At 42.4% G+C, this 18887-nt stretch overlaps 1 non-coding gene across 1 annotated transcript; it reads left to right on the top strand.

The window, feature by feature from the left end:
* The first annotated feature begins 254 nt into the window (after positions 1-254).
* Positions 255-328, top strand: TRNAR-CCU. The gene has a single exon. It is a non-coding gene; the product is annotated as a tRNA-Arg (tRNA).
* Positions 329-18887: the final 18559 nt, after the last annotated feature.

Genomic DNA, 18887 nt, shown 5'->3' with positions numbered 1-18887 from the left:
TGGGGAGGGAATTTAGACCTGGTCTTTGGGGAAGGGGCTAGGCACTAGGGCCTCCCTGATGACTCAGATGGTAAAGCATCTGCCTGCAATGCACACAGGGTTGGGAAGATCCCCTTGAGAAGGAAATGGCAACCCACTCCAATATTCTTGCCTGGAAAATTCCATGGGTGGAGGAGCCTGGTATGCTACAGTCCATGGGATGGCAGAGTCGGTTGCGACTGAGCAACTTTACTGGTTCCCTGGATAGAGGGACTTCCCTGATGGTCCAGTGGCTAAGAACTCCACGCTCCCTATGCAGAGGGCCTGGGTTCAATCCCCAGTCAGGGAACTAGATCCCACATGCTGCAGCTAAACAGCCCAAGCGCTGCAACTAACACCCAGAGCAACCGAATAAATTAAAAAATAAAATGGATAGAAAAATTATTCAGATCCATTAAAAGTGACCTTGTGAAAGAAACTCCTGCTAAGAGAGAAACTGGTGGAAGAGGAGTCTGATAAGAGAAGCACTTTCCAGGGCTTTGCCATGGTGACCAGGGAGTGTGGCTTCTGTTTCAGAGGCGGCAACATTTGTGATGTCCCCTGTGAAACCGCCAATGTGAAGACTCTCTGGAGTTTCATGGGGAGTAGGCAGAGGGCATCTGATGTTTGTTGACTGCCCCACTGTATTTTGGTGCCTCCCTTTTGAGTTAATACCTGAGTCTTTTAAAAAAAAATTTTTATGTATTTGGCTGCGTTGGATCTTAGATGTGGCAGGTGGGTTCTTTTATTTTGGCAGGATCTTTGGCTGTGGCATGAGGGAACATTATTTGCAGCATTCGAGCTCTTAGTTGCAGCATGTGGGATCTAGATCCTTGACCAGGGATTGAACCCGGGTCCCTGCATTGGGAGCATGGAGGATTAGCCCCTGGAACACCAGGGAAGTCCCCATACTTGAGTCTTGAGGGACATTCTGGACCCCTGCTGCAGACACTGAACAAATCATGCTTCACCCTGATAGCTAGGGCTGCACTAAGATGCCTGGCAAATCTGATGCTCCTACCTGACACTTAGATCTCCACTGAGTGACCCTAAGCAGCAAGGACCAAAGGGCAGCCTTTCGCAGGGCAATGCAGTACTTTCATCGTCAGCAGCACCCAGTCAGGGACCACTGGGGGCTGCGGTGAGTGTTAGGACAGAGTAAAGGTGTTCACATCACACAGTTGTTGAGCTGTGGTTGGCTGTGACCACGCTGCCTGGACGCTCATTCTTACAGTGCCCTGAGCCTGAAGCCTCATAACTCCATGAGCCACGCTTTGCAGATTACATTCTCAAGGGAGCAGAAGCTGAGACAGAGTTAGCAGTGCAAGTTTCATGGCAAAGTAACATCTGTGAAAGGGAAGGAGAGGATGCAGGACTAGGTACCAGGAGCATCACCTTGCTGACCTGATCACATCCCTGCCAGCCCCCTGGGGCAGCTCTGGAGCAAGGATTTTCCATAAGAGGGGGTCCTCCATTAGGCAGAAAAGGAAAGAGCCTTGAATGACAGCCTTACTCTGTTCCTGGCCAGGGGCTTCCCCGGGTATAGTGTAATCTCAGCTCAAGTACCAGGTGTCTGAGAGGCACTTCCTGTCCGTGATCAGCTAACACACTCCTCGCAGCTGGGTGGCGAGCTGCTTCTTGAAGGAGCTCTGAGCTGCACACCTCCTTCTGCTCTGGGGATCCACATCCCGTTCACACTGGGAACAGCTCTGGTGGGCTCTCTTCCCGTAGGAAACCATAGAGGGTGGGGTCCGTGGGGCAGACTACAGCCGCAGTCCCTGCCACAGATGCTCGCCACCGTCATCACCCCTCCTCGTCACCCCATTCGTCTCCTTGTCCTCAGCTACCATCAGAGCTACTCTCAGTGGCTTACCTGGTGGTGTGACCCAAACCCTCATCCTGAGTGTCAGCAAACCCTTCTCAGGCCACGGTCACGGCACTGGTCTGTTTCAGGTCGTGTAGGGAAGGTAACACCAAGACATTATGCTTTTCCTCTGTGCGTCTTCACCGCTCTCCTCCAGTTCTGCCGGACCTCTCCTCTCTGAGATGCAATTCAAGTTTAGGAAAAATCCCTTCTGATTGGCTTGGCAAATCAGCTACTTAGAAGCCTGTACTCTAAATCTCATGAGCTTTGTTTTCAGTCCCCCTTTGTGACACTGAAATATTATTCAGCCGGCTCATCCTTTACCCAGCCTTCTCATCCTCAGAACCTCGGGGCCAGGACAGCAGCTAAAAGGGGCGAGAAAAGAAGCTCATCTGTGAAATATCTCAGGATCACTTTTTCTCATTCCATGGTGATTTCCACCAACACGCTTTATTATATTTAGTTCTGCTTCTTCCTTTAAAAAAAAAGAACTAATTAAATAGCTCGTGGTCTCACTATTTTGTAGTGTTTAAATAGGACTTTTATTTATTGATTAGATATTCTACTGTTTTCCTATTCCTGATTTTAGAAATTTTAATTATCTTTTTTATTATTTTCCTTTTAGTTCTCCTTTGGTTTACTCTGTATTTTTTTTTTTAGGTCTTTATGTTAAATTCTTGATATTTTTCCAACATTTCATTCTATTATTCATGTATATAAATGTTATTCAGCCATTAAAAAATAAGAAAATCTTGCCATTTGTGACAACAGGATGGATCCTGAGGACCCTAGGCTAGGTGAGATCAGTCTGAGATAGACAAACAATATGTGCACTGTTACATTTATTGCCGCGTTTGTCACAAGAGCCAAGGTACGGAAACAACCTAAGTGCCCATAGAGGTGAATGGATAAGGACGATGTGACATATGTAGATCCATTTATAATGGAATATTACTCAGCCATGAAAAAGATGGAAAGCCTGCCACCTACAACAACATGGATGGACCTTGAACACATTATGCTAAGTGAGATAAGTCAGACAAAGACGAGTGTTGTATGAAACTACTTATATACGAAATCTAAAAAGCCACACTCATATAAACAGAGAGAAAAATGGTAGTTCTAGGAATGGGGAGGTATAAGAGATGGATTATTTAAGGGTACAAATTTGTAAAGAGTAGGAAATAAGTCCTAAAGATCTAATCCACAGTAGACTGAATAAGTACAATAATATTGTATTATGATCTTTAAATTTGCTGAGACTAGAATTTATTTCATCCACTAAAAAAAAGATAATTATGTAACATGATGGTGACACTAATTATTGATACAATGGCAATCATATTTCAATATATGTGTATCAAGTTAATATGTGGCACACCTTAAACTTACAGAGTTATATGTCAAATATATTTCCATTTAAAATAAATAAAATAAATGTAAAAGGAGGAGCTGTGACAAGGCAATTAAACTGATCAGAACAGCTCAATAGAAAAGGGAACAAGGACATGAAAAGGCAGCTCATGGAGGGGGAGAAAGTGTTAAGTAACACCTGAATCGATATGAAAGATGCACCATCTCTTTGATCATTAAACACCAGTTTGAAAAACATGATTTCCATTGCATTTTACTACAATATATTTGATTCACTAACAACTTTGGGCAATTCTTTCCCTCCTCTGGGTTTTAGTTCTATCAACTGTAAAATGAGGAAGCTGGAGAGATTATCGCCAAGGGCTCCATCAGTCCCTTAAACAGTGAAAGAGGCTGAAAGATTCTACAGGAGCTGTTGTTCTCAATATTGGGAACCTGGAAAACACAAGGAGCTGAGATCATTGAAAAGGAAGAATAAGGGGGAGCCAGAGACCCCATTGAGAATAATTGCCTTGACATAGAGGATAACTGCCTTGACATTGAGGATAATGGCCTTAACATTGAGAAATGCTGATTCAACAGATTTGTAGAGGATCATCTCAGCTAAATTGCTTCCATCTGCACCATCTTCTCCATTTGTATACGTTTCCATCAACATATTTCCGTGTGCTGTCCCATCACTCAAGAGTATTGATCTCATCTTAGGGACTGCCCTGCAGGAAACAGATTATGCAGTAGTGACAACACGATCAAGAAGTTAGTTCTACATCTTGGTTGTGGACCCAGCTGGAGAAGACGCTGTGACTTTGGAAAGCCCGTCCTCTTCCTCTCTGAGCCTCAGGTTTTTCATGTTTAAGTAAAGAAGTGGTTCATGATCATCTCAAAGTGGACTGCCTGTTCTAACTAGAGGGAAGGCTGTGTGATCAGGGAAGTTGCCAAGAGCTGATAAATACCGGGTGCGTGTTTCTGACGCCTCGGACTGGCACCCCGAGAAGGATGACACACGCCCAGTGGGAAGAGAGCATCGCTGGTCCTGTTCTTAGGGCATCAGAAGCACTCAGAGTTTCCTGTAACCTTTGAGTGATGCTCAGTTGTTCTGCCTCAGGGATGACCAGGAAACCTCAGAGATGGGCAGAAGGCTCCCAGCCTCTGATGGGCGCTCCAGGTTGTTGGATGCTAGATCCAGCAGGTGGAAGTAGGGAGCAAGAATGAGTCCTCCCACTGGCACTGAACATTTGATGTTTGTTCTTCTCAAGCTACTGTGCATAGCTCAAAGGGCTGTGTGTGTGTGGGTGTGTGTGTGGGTGGGTGTGTGTGTGTGACCTCAACAGTGCCTGGAAGTCACAAACCCACTTTCTGACCCTCCCCCTGACTTCCTGCCTGGAGTTATTCGCATGTCAGATATGCCTGTATTAGGTTCTAGGTTATTTGGAGTTTTAGTGCAAAGAGCTTGGAAACCTCCACCTGTTCTGGCCTTCTCTTTTACAGATGGTGTCAGTGAGGTTCAGAGAGTGTGTGGAACTTCTCTGAGTCTAAGTGGATTGGGCACAGTACTGCCTGCTTCTGAATCCAGCAAGGACAGAGAATAGCAGGTATCTGGAAGGAATTTGAGGCTGGATGTCTGAATAGGAATGAAAAGACTCTCTCCTCTGCCCAGGTACAGGCTCCCAAGTCAGCAGAACCTGGTCCAAATGGGGACATGGAACCGATGAATCCTTGGTCCAGAGTCATGTTTCCCCATTTGGGCCCCTTATCATGATGTGAATCCCTTCTTTCTTTGAGTGAATAACTCCCCCTTGACACTATACATGATTAAAATTTTTTAATGCCAGTGCGCTCCACGTGTCAGAAGACAAATGTTCAGGCATCAGTCAGAACCAGAGAAATTTACATTTACAAGAGTTTGATCAAATCAGCAAGTTCCAAAGTTAGGTAGAATGAACATTGGTCTAGGAGAGAGGGAATCAGGTCTTGGTGGCCCTGATTTGCTGAGTGAAATTGGTAAAAGCATTTCTTCCTAAATTTCACCTTGTACAACTGATATAAAACAAAGAGGGAAAGTACATCTACCCACAGACTTTTCTTTTTTATATAATTTTATTTATTTATTTTTGGCTGCAATGAGTCTTCACTGCTGTGCATAGGCTTTTCTCTAGTTGCGGTGTGGGGGCTACTCTCTAGTTGCGGTGTGGGGGCTACTCTCTAATTGCGGTGTGGGGGCTACTCTCTAGTTGTGGTGTGCAGGCTTCTCTGCGGTGGCTTTGCTTCCTGCAGAGCATGGGTTTCAGGGCACACAGGCTCAGTGGCTGCAGCTTGTGGGCCTATTTGCCCCACTGTATGTGGGTTCCTAGATCCCGGCCCACGGATCAAACCCATATCCCTTGCATAGGCAGGTGGACCCATCTGAACCACCAAGTGAGTCCCCTCCACAGACATTTTATTGTCCCTGACCCCTTGCTTCATCTTTTGAGCTATTTGAAACCCTAAAAGATGATTCTTGAGAGTTCCTTGGACAGCAAGGAGATCAAGCCAGTCAGTCCTAAAGTCAATGCTGAAGCTGAAGCTCCAGTACTTTGGCCGCCTGATGCGAAGAACTGACTCTGATTGGAAAAGACCCTGATGCTGGGAAAGACTGAAGGCAGGAGGAGAAGGGGGCAACAGAGGATGAGATGGTTGGATGGCATCACTGACTCGATGGACATGAGTTTGAGCAAACTCTGGGAAATGGTTAAGGATGAGGAAGCCTGGCTTGCTGCAGTCCATGGGGTCACAAAGATCGGTCGTGACTGAGTGACTGAACGACCCAACAACAATAACAACCACCCCTTCCTTGGATTGTTTTGTTAATCTGGTGCCAAAATCACCAAGGGAGGCTGTGCAGGGGCAAAGCTATTGCATCCTTGAAAGTTGCTATGAAAGTAGAGCTTTAATGTTCTCACCATAACAACAACAACAATAAAATAGCATTACCTGAGGAGAAGGATTTATTAGCTATTCTTACTGTGGTAAATATGTTGAGTGTATACATATATCAAATCACCAGGTTATACACCTTAAACTTGTACAATGTTATATGTCAATTTTATCTCAATAAAATGGAGGAAAGAGACAAAATCAATGGGGGAAATATTTCTGTCTTCACTATACAGAATCTTCACATTCTGGAACGTGTTAATTATTTATGCAAGGCTTTTTTATTTCCTACTTGAATACTTGTTTACATTTCTTTTTTAAAGTTCTCCCTTCTGTCATTAAGTTTATTTGTTGAGTGGTTTAATTGTGTTGATATTAGTATTGGGAATTTTTCCCATTTTCTGATTATTGCTAGTTTATAATAAAAATAGGATTCATGGGACTTCCCTGGGGGTCCAGTTAGGACTTGGTGCTTTCACTGCCGTGGGCTGGGCCTGGGTTCAATCCTTGATTGGGGAACTGAGATCCCGTAAGCTATGTGGTGCAGCCCTATCTTAAAAATAAAATAGGATTTAGTTGCACCCCTATGTTCATATAACCCTCTTCAAATAGCCAATACATGGAAACAACCGAAATGTCCATCAATAGATGAACAAAAAAAACCAAAAACAAATGGATGGATAAAGAAGATGTGATATACACAAAATGGAGTGCTATTCAGCCATAAAACAGAATGAAATAATGCCATTTGTAGCAACTTGGGTGAACCTAGAGATTATCACACTAAATGAAGTAAGTCAGAAGGAGAAAGATGAATACTATATGATATCACTTACATGTGGAATCTAACATATGACAAAAAGGACCTTATCTATGAAACAGAAACAGACTCACCGACACAGAGAACAGACTTATGGTTACAAGGGGGTGGGGGTGGGGAGGGGTGGATTGGGAATTTGGGATTCGTAGGTACAAACTGTAATACATAGAATGAATAAACAGCAAGGCCCTCCTGTATAGCACAGGGCACTATATGCAATATCCTGTGATAAACCATAATGGAAAAGCATATTAAAAAAATATATGTATGGATATATATATCTGAATCTCTTTGCTGTATAAAAGAAATGAACACAACATTGTAAATCAGTTATACTTCAATAAAAATTTCAAAAAAATTAGGACTTATCATCACTAACTAGCTCTGTGTCTTTGGGTGATTAATGATGCTTTCATGGCTTCAGTCTTGTTGTTGTTGTTGTTGGCTGTGCTGTGTGGTTTGCAGGATCTCAGTTCCCTGATCGAGGATCAAAGCCATGTCCTCTGCACTGGAAGTGCAGAATCTGACCCATTGGATTGCCAGGGAAGTCCCATGGTTTCAATCTTTTAACAAAATTAAAGAGGTGTATATGGCCCATCTGAGGGAGTTCTAATGCGAAATAAGACAACACTTATGACATGTTTAGTACAGGGTCTGGAAGAGACAAAACACTAAAACAGAAACCGTCCTCACTGCCAGTGGTATATTATGTTTCTCAGGCCAGAAGTTTAGGCCCTGCTCTTGTCTGTGCTCCAAGATGCGTGGTCCAGTCCATCCCCTGGAGAATCAGAGGGAAACCCTGGCTCCTGGGGTCGGGGGTAGTGTCTAAGGGACACTGGGCTATCTCTCGCCCCCAACAAGGCCTCTGCTCCCCAACTCCCCTCTAGAATAGCCCAACACACACACACACGAGGAAGAGATGTTTCAGCGCCAGAATATCAGGGCTGAACTGACATTCATTACTAGACTTCCAGCATAATTTCACCCAACTCCCCTCAAACTAAATAGACAAAACCGAGGATCAGAGAGAGAAAGAGATTTATCTGCAGTCATCTAGCAAGTTGGGAGGAGCCTAGAACTAGAACTCAGGTCTCCTGACTGCCAAGTAGGGTGCCCACTGAACCCCAATGCCCCTCCCACTTCTTCCTGGAGAACTCCATTGCACAACGACAGTGGGGCAGATGAGCCAACAGCAGAGCCATGAGGTCATCCAAGGTTACCCAACATACGCCCTCCTGCTGTCTTCACTCCTCCAGTCTACTCTACTCCAACTTGTATGTCCTCAGAGAACTTTATTCAGCAATCAAATGGAAGATCGATGTGTCTTTCCTCCTCATTCACATCTTGAAACGGAAAGCTGGGAGAGGATATTGCTTCACCCAGAGGAATTGTGTGTTATTGGGGGTCATCTCAGGTGTGAACAGGTGAAATGCTTCGAGAGCAGGGATTTCCTGGCATCTGTCTTTCTGTCTTCTTGGAGGATACAGATTCATGGGAAACGTTAGAGAAAGGGAGGGAGGGAGTCAGAGGTTTAGCCAGGAGGGCTGGCTGGTCACACTGGCAGGGTTGATCATAGCCAGGTCAGAAGTGGAGGTCAATGGGAAGGTTTGGGGGCTTTATTTCCCTGGTCCGAGGCCAGAGGACAAATGTCTAGCTTTCCATCTCCTGGTGAAATGGAGGCTGTGGTTCTTGGGTTGATTTTTGGATTTCTACAGTGAACCCTAGGAACAGGCCTCTTGTTCCTGCCCCTGCTCTCCTTCACACCCCAAGAACATCTGCCATGGGTCCCACTCCACTCTCCACTGGGGACAGCAAGTCCCAAACCCACACCCAGAGCTCTCAGGAGCCCAGAAGTGATAAGAGCCAGAAACAAATGGAGTTGAAAGCAGTCTTTTATTGGAAAGTTCATGAGGGAGGCAGTCCATGCTCAAGCTTGGGCCTCCTGGATGAGAGGAAGAAGGGGCAGTCTGGGAGAGGGTTGTGCGACAGGCACCGGGGCCTCCCTCCCTGGGGACATCACAGGTGCAGCAAGAAGACTCTACCTGGTAGAAGAAAAGAGAATCGGAAATGTGAATCAGCAGGTGAAAGACTCAGAGGCAGTGGGAGGCAGGACCAAGTCTACATGTCATCCTTCTCAGGATCCCAGTTATAGCCTCTGAGACCCCTCAGTCTCTCCATCACCTCCCCATGTCCTTTCCCCCACTAGCCTAGGATCACCCTCCACTAGTCAGCCTCTCTGTACCCTCACGGGTCACCTTTTCCTCCACCCAGTTCTCACCTCACCGGGGATCCATACAGGTCTTCCCACAAAAGCCTTCACAGCACTTCTTGGCTCCTGGGCACTGAGCATCTCTCAGACACTTGTTAGGGGGATTCCACAAGGCGCACCGGATCAGAACCCTGGGGCAAGTGCCACGCTTGAATGGAAGGCTGGCTCGTTCTTGTCCTACAATTACATCTTGAACTTTGACTGGATCTTGACCTTTCACTGGACCTTGACCTTTCACTGGATCTTGACTTTTCACTGGGTCTTGTCCTTTGACAGGCGACTGACCATTGATTGGACCCTTTCCATTGACTACAACATTTCCTTTCTTAATGCCTTGACTTTTCGGACTACCTGTTGAAAGAAATATCCCCACATTTAGACCAATGGGTCTGCTTCAAATATCTAGTCTTTGCTCCAGGTCCAGCCACTGCTCACTGCGGTGTCCCTTAAGCTGAGGGACACTGAGACAGAGGAGGCTCACCAGGGCTAGGTGGGGTCTGCACTCTCAGATGGCTGTTCCCTGGGCTTTGGGGAAAAGGTCCATAGGACCAGGTTTCCTATGGGTGTCTGTTTCTTCCCCTCACCCTCCATTCTGAGTCCTGGGCACTCATGAGGATATGCCAGGGAGGAGTGACTTTCAGGAGATGAGGACACATGGTCATCTTTGGGGAAACTTGGTGGAAGGGCAAGGAGCTGTGAGACACATGCCAGGAGACCTGAGCTCCAGCCTGGCTCTGGAGATTGCCCTGACAATCCCTCACCTCACTCTGGATCTCAGTGTCCTGCTTTGGAAAACAAAAGTCTTCAGACTCCATGATTTCTGAGGCCCTGTTGGCTCTTAACCTCCTTTTCTAGGACTGATGACTCAGGTGCTTTGATGGAGCAAACAGACAGGGAGGAGACCCCCATACCCAGGGCCCAGATTCCTGGGGCTTCTCAACTTCATTTCATGTTCTGTTCAAGTATCAGTGCTTGAGACCAGGTCATGTTACAACACTCCTTCCACAAACAGCCCTGATTTCTCAGTCCTGGGGCAGAATGTACATGGAGTCTAGTGGGCAACTTCTTACTTCTCTGGATACACTCCAGGCTGAAGAGTGGGCTCCAGCTCTGCATGCTGCCCCTTGTCAAGACCCAGGCTGCCCCTAACAACCTCTCCTCAACCCAAGCCAGCCCTACCCAGGCCACTCGTCCACTCACTTGTTATGACAGCTGCCTTTGCCACCAGCGTCCCAAGGACAAGAAGGACCACAATCTGGACCAAGAAGCTTCTGGTCTTCATGTTGTCAGGAAGGTGTATGACTGAGAGCTGTAACTAAGCCTAGTTTTATGCAGCTTCAGCTTGGCCACGTGCCAAGGGTGCGTCTGTGGTTTCACAAGGGCTAAGACTTACTCTTTCTTAGTTCTACCAGGAAATATCCACCCCCATCCTGGGAGGGACCTTGGGCCCTTCCCCAGGGATTATCCACGGGGAGATATGGTGACTGTTACATCATTTCTAATAGCCCCATGAGCTGTCTCATATTCTCACAAAGAAGTCTGGCAGGCTGGTCTGTAGGCATCATCATGACCAAATTCTTTATACTTAAAGAGTATGAAGCCCAAAGGAGAGAGAGGAATCACCCATAGTCATTCAACAAGTCAGTGGTAGGTCCGGTGTACTGTTTCCATAGCCAAGGTGTTCCCCCATTACTCCTCAGCTCCTGCAAGCCCCACCCAGACCTAACAGTTTACCCTTCCCAGCATTATGCTAGGCTTTTCTTTCATTCTCCCCTGATCCCAAGGAAAACTCTCAAAGGCAAATTTTCCTTGAGTGTTTAACGACTAATCATAATACTTTGCTATTTCACAGGCAGTCCCTGAAGTGGGCCAAGAAAGTAATAGGGAAGGTGGCATTCGACATCTGGAGTGGCATGTTGCTCTTGAAATCTCAATAAGAAGACAGAAAACACCCACAAAATAAAAGGAAGAAAGTAGAAATCATCTATAAGGTGGATATCTACAATGTATACATCCAACATGGCTTCTGCCTTTTTAGAACAGGCCCCCTGTTTCTTCCGAAGAACTCCTGGTTCTTTGTACCATCAACTTAGGAATCTGATGGGAATTTTTGAACACGAAAGCCTGACACCCAGTCACAGATCAGGGTGTGTGTGTGTGTGTGTGTGTGTGTGTGTGTGTGTGTGTGTGTGTGTGTGGTCTATTGATATCCTTTGTTTAAATGGACACTAAGGGGAAGTCCCTCATTTTGGTAAGGGTAGGAGAGATGAGCCTGGAAACTCCTGAAGCTACGGTTCCAGTCTGGGAGGAAGGCAACTGTTTGAGAAAAATAAATCTCATTCAATTAGAAGAGCAGAGAAATTATGGTAAGAGAGGCTTCAGAACGGACCAGTCAGCCCTTCATCCCCCTTTATCTTGAGAGCAGTTCTTCCCACACTTTTCCCGTAGTTCGGTTATGACCCAATAAACTGCCTAAACTAGTCTGAGTTCGTATTTTGTCACTGTTGTCAAAGTTCAGAATAAAAAAAATGAATACCCAGAAGTTAGGTATTGTCAGGGACAGAACCTGAAGTTTGGAAATAACAGTGAGTTCTGGGTGAGACAGGAATGAAAGCAAACTAAGTATTTTGTAGTCAAACAGTTGTTAATATCTCCACCCTTTGTTTCTTTGGACTAGGCCTCATCATGCCCACCAGTGCTGCTAAAACATTATGGAGCTATAGCAAATACAAGATGTTGGAGTTGGCAGGCTACTTTAAAAAAAAAAAAAAAAAAACCCTCATCACAAAATAAATTATACCAACAAAAAAGTGTGTAGAACTGATACTCCTTAAAGAATTAAAACATTAAAATGGCAGCCAGCACTCACTTACCAAAAACAAAAAGAGACTACTTCTTGTATATATGCCATATCAACATTTATTCCTCATCAGTTTCTTTCCTGTCCATTTTCCACAGAGGTAAACACTTTCTTGGATTTTCTAATTTTCTGTTAACTCAAGCATCTTGCTCATTTCTTGCTGAGTTGTCTACCTTTTCTTCATTGTTTTGTAGAGAGAAGAAACTGTCACACATTACTAGTAAGAGTGTATATTCATGCAACCTGTTTGAAAATAAATTTGGCATAGCTAGTAAAATTAAACATGAGCAAAATCTTTTAGATTTTTACCAACCTGATGAGAGAGAAGTGATGCACTGCTTAAGGTTTTAGTTAGCATTTCTCTCAGTTCAGTTCAGTTCATTTCAGTTACTCAGTAGTGTCTGACTCTTGGCAACCCCATGGCCTGCAGCACGCCAGGCTTCCCTGTCCTTCACCAACTCCCGGAGCTTGCTCAAACTCATGTCCATTTAGTCAGTGATGCCATCCAGCCATCTCATCCTCCATTATCCCCTTCTCCTCCTGCCTTCAATCTTTCCCAGCATTAGGGTCTTTTCCAATGAATCAGTTCTTTGCATCAGGTGGCCACCATATTGGAACATCAGTCTTTACAATGGATATTCAGGACTGATTTCCTTTCGGATTGACTGGTTTGATCTCCTTGCAGTCCAAGGAGTCTTCTCCAAAACCACAGTTCAAAAGCATCAATTCTTCAGTGCTCAGCTTTCTTTATGGTCCAACTCTCACATCCATACATGACTACTGGAAAAACCATAGCTTTGACTAGACAGACTTTTGTCAGCAAAGTAATGTCTCTGCTTTTTGGTTGCTGTCTAGGTTGGTCATAGCTTTTCTTCCAAGGAGCAAGTGTCTTTTAATTTCATGGCTTCAGTCACCATCTGCAGTGATTTTAGAGCTCAAGAAAATAAAGGAGTACATCAAGGCTGTATATTGTCACCCTGATTATTTAACTTATATGCAGAGTACATCATGTGAAATGCTGGGCTGGATGAAGCACAAGCTGGAATCAAGATTGCCAGGAGAAATATCAACAACTTCAGATACGCAGATGACACCTCTCTCATGGCAGAAACTGAAGAGGAACTAAAGAGCCTCTTTATGAAAGTGAAAGAGGAGAGTGAAAAGGCTGGCTTAAAACTCAAGATTCAAAAAACTAAAATGGCATCCAGTCCCATCACTTCATGGCAAATAGATGGGACCAACAATGGAAACATTGAGAGACTTTAGCATCTCTCTATCATGAATTATTTCAAGCATTTTTCATATCTTAAAAGCTACTTATATTTCTTTATCTGAAAACATTATTTCTTTTGCTTATTTTCCTATATACTCATTAGCTTTTTTCTTCTCAATTTCTAGCACTCCTTACATATTATAGAGAAAGGTCTTTATCTGTGATATGGTTTGTAAGTAAAAATTTTAACTCATTCTTAGACCTGTTCAAAATAGCTCAGGGTGGCCCTCTTTTCTCCTCTTCTCTAGATAATGCCTACTGTTGTTTGATTATTTCTGCTCTGGACTTATGCATTTCTGCTTCATAATATCCTTAAATTGGTGAAATTGTTTCATTAATTTTTTCAATTCATGTGCCAAAAGAAAATCTAAATGCTACAAAAGGATCCTAGAAAAAATAACTTTCTAAACTGAAACTGCCACAAGAAAAGGTAGAAAACCATTGCAAAGATGGAAACAATAGTCAACAATTTTTGACCAAATAAAAGCACCAGGATCAGACTTCTTTGTAAGCATATTCTATAAGGCAAACAAGGAACAACTAATTCTAATATGACATAAATAGAAAATAAGAAACAATTCCTAGCATGTCATATGAAGTAAACATAATCTTGATAACAGAGCTTAATAAGGACTTATATCAATTATATGTCAATAAAGCTGTTTAAAAATAAAATTATCAACAAGGATTTTATGAAAAAGAAAGATTTTAAGTAAATGTTATTCATAGAACATAGATTCATGAACACAAAAATCAACTGTGTTCATAAAATTGGAAACAGATCTTAAAAATAAATGGAAAAAAAAAGAAACAGATCTACAGATAATTGTTAGAATCAATGAGAATTTATTACAATGGATGCATACAAAGGAAATATACAAAACTCAATGGTACTACATAAATCAACAACACAAATCAGCAAATGAAATTTCAATAATTTTTATAATCATATAAAATATGAAGAGTTTATAAATACACATAATAGATTTTGTACAGAATCACTACAAAGAAAATTATAAAACTTTAGAGAGAGACATATTTTAACACCCCCAAATCAGAAATGTATACCATGTTCATGGATTGCAAGACTCAATATGATAAGTATGCCAATTCTCTTCAAATTGATTTTCAGTCTCAATGTAATCAAACCCCCAGGAAAGTTTTTGCAAAAGTAAACCAAGAGAAACTTGGCAATGCGATTCTGAAATGCATACAAAAATGCAAAAGGCAAGGTAGCCAAAATACTCTTGAAGAAGAATAATTTACTAAGACTTGATGTAGGAGATATCAAGTTTTATTTTAAAGCTGTAATAATTATGATAAAGTGGTATTACAACAACCATAGACAGATATGCAAAAGAAAAAAAATAGAGTCACCAGACAGATGACTTGCACATAATGAGAGTATGTTTCTAACTTGGCTATAGTAAACAAATATCGCTACTGTCATATTAAGAAGGCTGCACATCATAATATTAGTATGCTTTCCGTAAGTGGTTGAAAGAGGATACAGGTTAAGAAGGCAGGATAGAAGAAAGGAGAAGAAAAATAAATAAGTAAATGTTGCTTTATTAGAAAACTCATCATGTCTGATGGGATCCTGTTACATTTATAAATATATTACCAAAAAATGAATATCACTAGATCTCTGTTTACTAACTTCCAGTGATGTCCATGCAATCTTACCAACAGAAAAAAAGTTGGAGAGTACTATGTGGGTTCTGAAAATATTTCAGTTGAACATAGAACTCCTGTGTATGAAAATACTTATGTGTGAAAAAGGAAAAGTGTTTGAAGGAATAGCCACTGCTGTGAATACTGGTTACATGATGATGATGGGAGAGGAAAGAGAACAAGCATGAATAGCTCTGCCTTTATCCATATTACTTTCTAATTTTTTTCTTGTTACAACGGTCAACAAAAGTTCAGTTAACAATTAAGAAGAAAGGGAATTTTAATTGAACCAGACTGAGGATTATAACCCGGAAGAGAGACTCTCAGAAAGCTCTGAGAAACTGTTCCGCCAGGTGCAAGTTGAAGGCACAGTCATATACATTTTCGAGATAAAGGATCATACATCAAAATGACATCCTGATACTTTACACAAAGTTCACCGAGGACACATAGTGCAGGGAAGCCCGTATAGAGCGGGAAGTCCATGATCCCCTGCAGAGTTGGGAAAGAATGCTATCCTTTGAAGAAATTATATTGCTGATGTCAGAAGAAAGGGGAAAATGTTATCTTTATGGTCAAGCAGATGCTCCTATCTTCGAGGACGTTTGTTTAATATGTAATGCAGGAACACACTACACATTAGGGAGGGAGGGAAGAGGACCAAACAGATGCAGAGAGAGAATTCTGTGTTTAGTTTTTTCTTATCCTGCCAGGAAATAAGAATTTTATTTCATCACAACAAAAATCTCTTATGATCTGAACATATCAAATAAAGAAAATTAAAATTCATAATTTGCTGTTGTTGTTTAGTCGTTAAGTTGTGTTCAACTCTTTTGCAACCTCACGGAGTGTAGCCCCCCCAAGCTCCTCTTTCCATGGGATTTCTCAGGCAAGAATACTGGAGAGGGTTGCCATTTCCTTCTCCAAGGGATCTTCCCAACCCAGGGATCAAACTTACATTTCCTGCATTGGCAGGCAGATTCTTTACCACTGAGCCACCAAAATTCATTATAGGTTAGAATAAAGCACTCAAATAATCAAGTGAGTGGAGAAAACAGGGTAATTGAGAGTTGCTTGGAAAGAAATAATCATTAATGTAAGTAAGTGTTAAAAAGGGATGTGTAAAATATGTCATAATGTAAAAGGAAAACAGTGCATCAATCAGAGGCCGTCAAAAGAAATCACCTAGATAGTTCAACCAGAAAAAGAATTTCAGCTATTGTATGAGCACATCTCATTGTAAGAACCAAAATCACGTGTGAAATCCTGGATATGAAAGAGTCTGGGAAAAGATAGGCATTTGATTTACAACCCCTGCAGGAAGGCATTCTGGGAGCAGCTGAAATGCATGCAGATGGAGACACTGCACAGTACCTGCCATACCCCAGCTCCCTCCCATACTTACACTTCCAGTTAGAAACTATTCACCTCTCAGAAGGCAAAGCTTGCCCACTTGAGTGGGAGCTGAAGTGAGTGGGTCTGAGAATAAGCCAGGTAGGACACAAGAGCTGGGAGATATGAATAAAATCAATAGAGAAGAATGCAGGGTATTTATGAGAGCAGTCGTTACCTTGCAGTGCTGGAGTAATATCTCATAGTGGCCAGGGCTGACGGTGGAGCCCTCCTCTCTCAGACAAGTACCTAAGAAAGAGAAGTCCACCTATGTGTTAGGAAAACTGCAAAGGAGGGAGCCCTTGAGCTAAATTAAGAAACCTATTACTTCCAACCCTTCCCACTTAAATAAGATACTCCTTTCAAAAGATAGTCCTTGACTCTGATTTTAAAATAAGAAAGAAATTTGGAAATGATATAAGCTGTATAAAGAGCTTTTTAAAACAACAGAAATGAGAAGCAAACCTTCAGAGCATTTGAAAGAGGAGTCTTAAAATCCCCAGTAAAATATCACCACAAAGCTGAGAAAAACTTATAAACTAAAATAGATTTTTAAAACTAGTGAAGCAAATTAAAGGTATGAGGAGAAGTGAAAGTCACTCAGCCGTGTCCAATCCGCTACCCCATGGATTGTAGCCCATAAGGCTTCTCTGTCCATGGAATTCTCCAGGCAACAATATGGAGTAGGTAGTGTTTCCTTCTCCAGGGGACCTTCCCAACCGAGGGATTGAACCCAGGTCTCCCACACTAAAGGCAGATTCTTTACCATCTAGCCACCAGGGAAGCCCAAAGGTATCAGGAACCATCATAAGACAGAAATATAGAAACTCAAAGAGGAGATAGCAAGGTAACAGGAAGATGTGAAATAGAATCTGATGGAGAGAAGAGAATTGAAGAAAAGGACAAAACTATTTCATAAATAAGGACTAAGTAAAGTAAGGAAGAAAAAGGGAAACATAGGAAAAGCATATAACAGAAAATAAAACTAAAGAAAGAAGTAACTTAAAAACACAGTCTTAAATATTAAAAAGTCAATGAAGGTCCACCAGACACGAAAATCAAGTCCTACCAGGAAGAAAACCAAGTCAAAAACAAAAATTGTTTCAAACAATGTTTGAGGAAAATATTTCTGAAATAAAAGATTTGAGTCTACATATTAAAAGCTCACATTATAGTAAACATAAGATGAATGAAAGTAAAAATTGTGGTCTTTCAAGATAAAAATAGAAGCCTTCAGGAGGCCAACACTCTCCCCTCCAACTAAAAAAGAAACAAAACCATAAAAAATCAGGTTATAAGATAGCAATGCTGAATGCCAGAAAACAGTGAAGCAAAACTTAGACACTCTATGAAAGAAAATATGCACTGACGAATTTCATACAACTAATTTGTCTTTGACCTAAATATATTTCCAAATGTTCAAGAACTCAAGAAATATTGTTTCTGAGAACTTTCCTGGGGAGTTTCCAAGAGACAAGATTTATTCAATCAAGAAATGTTTGTGGAAATTAGGAACATGATTATTATTGTTGTACTGAACATTTTAATTGTGGAATTAAGTCTGATGAAGGAGTAATAAATAGTATGTAAATATGACCTTCTGTGATAAGGTACAAATAGCAAAACTTCCATCAGATAGGAGGATGATGGAAAGAGGTAGATCAAAGAATAAGTCCGCTGAGTGCTTTATATATAATAGCTTCAAGTCAAAGGATATTTAAAACACATATGGTTCAACAAAATTAAAAACTTGTGCATCAAAGGATCCTACCAGGAGAGTGAGAAGATCCTGCTGAGAAGAAGAAACAAACCAGGTCTCTGATGAGGGCCTGTGACCCAGACTATACGAAGATCTCTCACCACTCCACATTCAAAAGATGAACACCCCAATTAAAAAATGGGCAAAGAAAAAAAAATAAAAAAAATTTTTAAAAATGGGCAAAGAACTTAGACATTTCTGAAGATACCCAATTGGCCAGTGAAAAGATGCTCAACATCATTAGTCCTTCAGTTCAGTTCAGTCACTCAGTTGTGTCTGACTCTTTGCGACCCCATGAATCACAGCACACCAGGCCTCCCGGTTCATCACCAACACCCGGAGTTTACACAAACTCATGTCCATTGAGTCGGTGATGCCATCCAGCCATCTCATCCTCTGCCATCCCCTTCTCTTCCTGCCCCCGATCCCTCCCAGCATCAGGGTCTTTTCAAATGAGTCAGCTCTTCCCATCTGGTGGGCAAAGTACTGGAGTTTCAGCATCAGCATCAGTCCTTACAATGAACACCCAGGACTGATCTCCTTTAGGATGGACTGGTTGGATCTCCTTGCTGTCCAAGGGACTCTCAAGGGTCTTTTCCAACAACACAGTTCAAAAGCATCAAATTTTTGGTGCTCAGCTTTCTTCACAGTCCAACCCTCACATCCATACA

The sequence above is a fragment of the Cervus elaphus genome, chromosome 23 (assembly GCF_910594005.1).
Source record: "Cervus elaphus chromosome 23, mCerEla1.1, whole genome shotgun sequence".
NCBI classification, from domain to species: Eukaryota; Metazoa; Chordata; class Mammalia; order Artiodactyla; family Cervidae; genus Cervus; species Cervus elaphus.
Note: the sequence above shows the minus strand (reverse complement) of the source record. Positions and strands in the feature narration are given on the sequence as shown.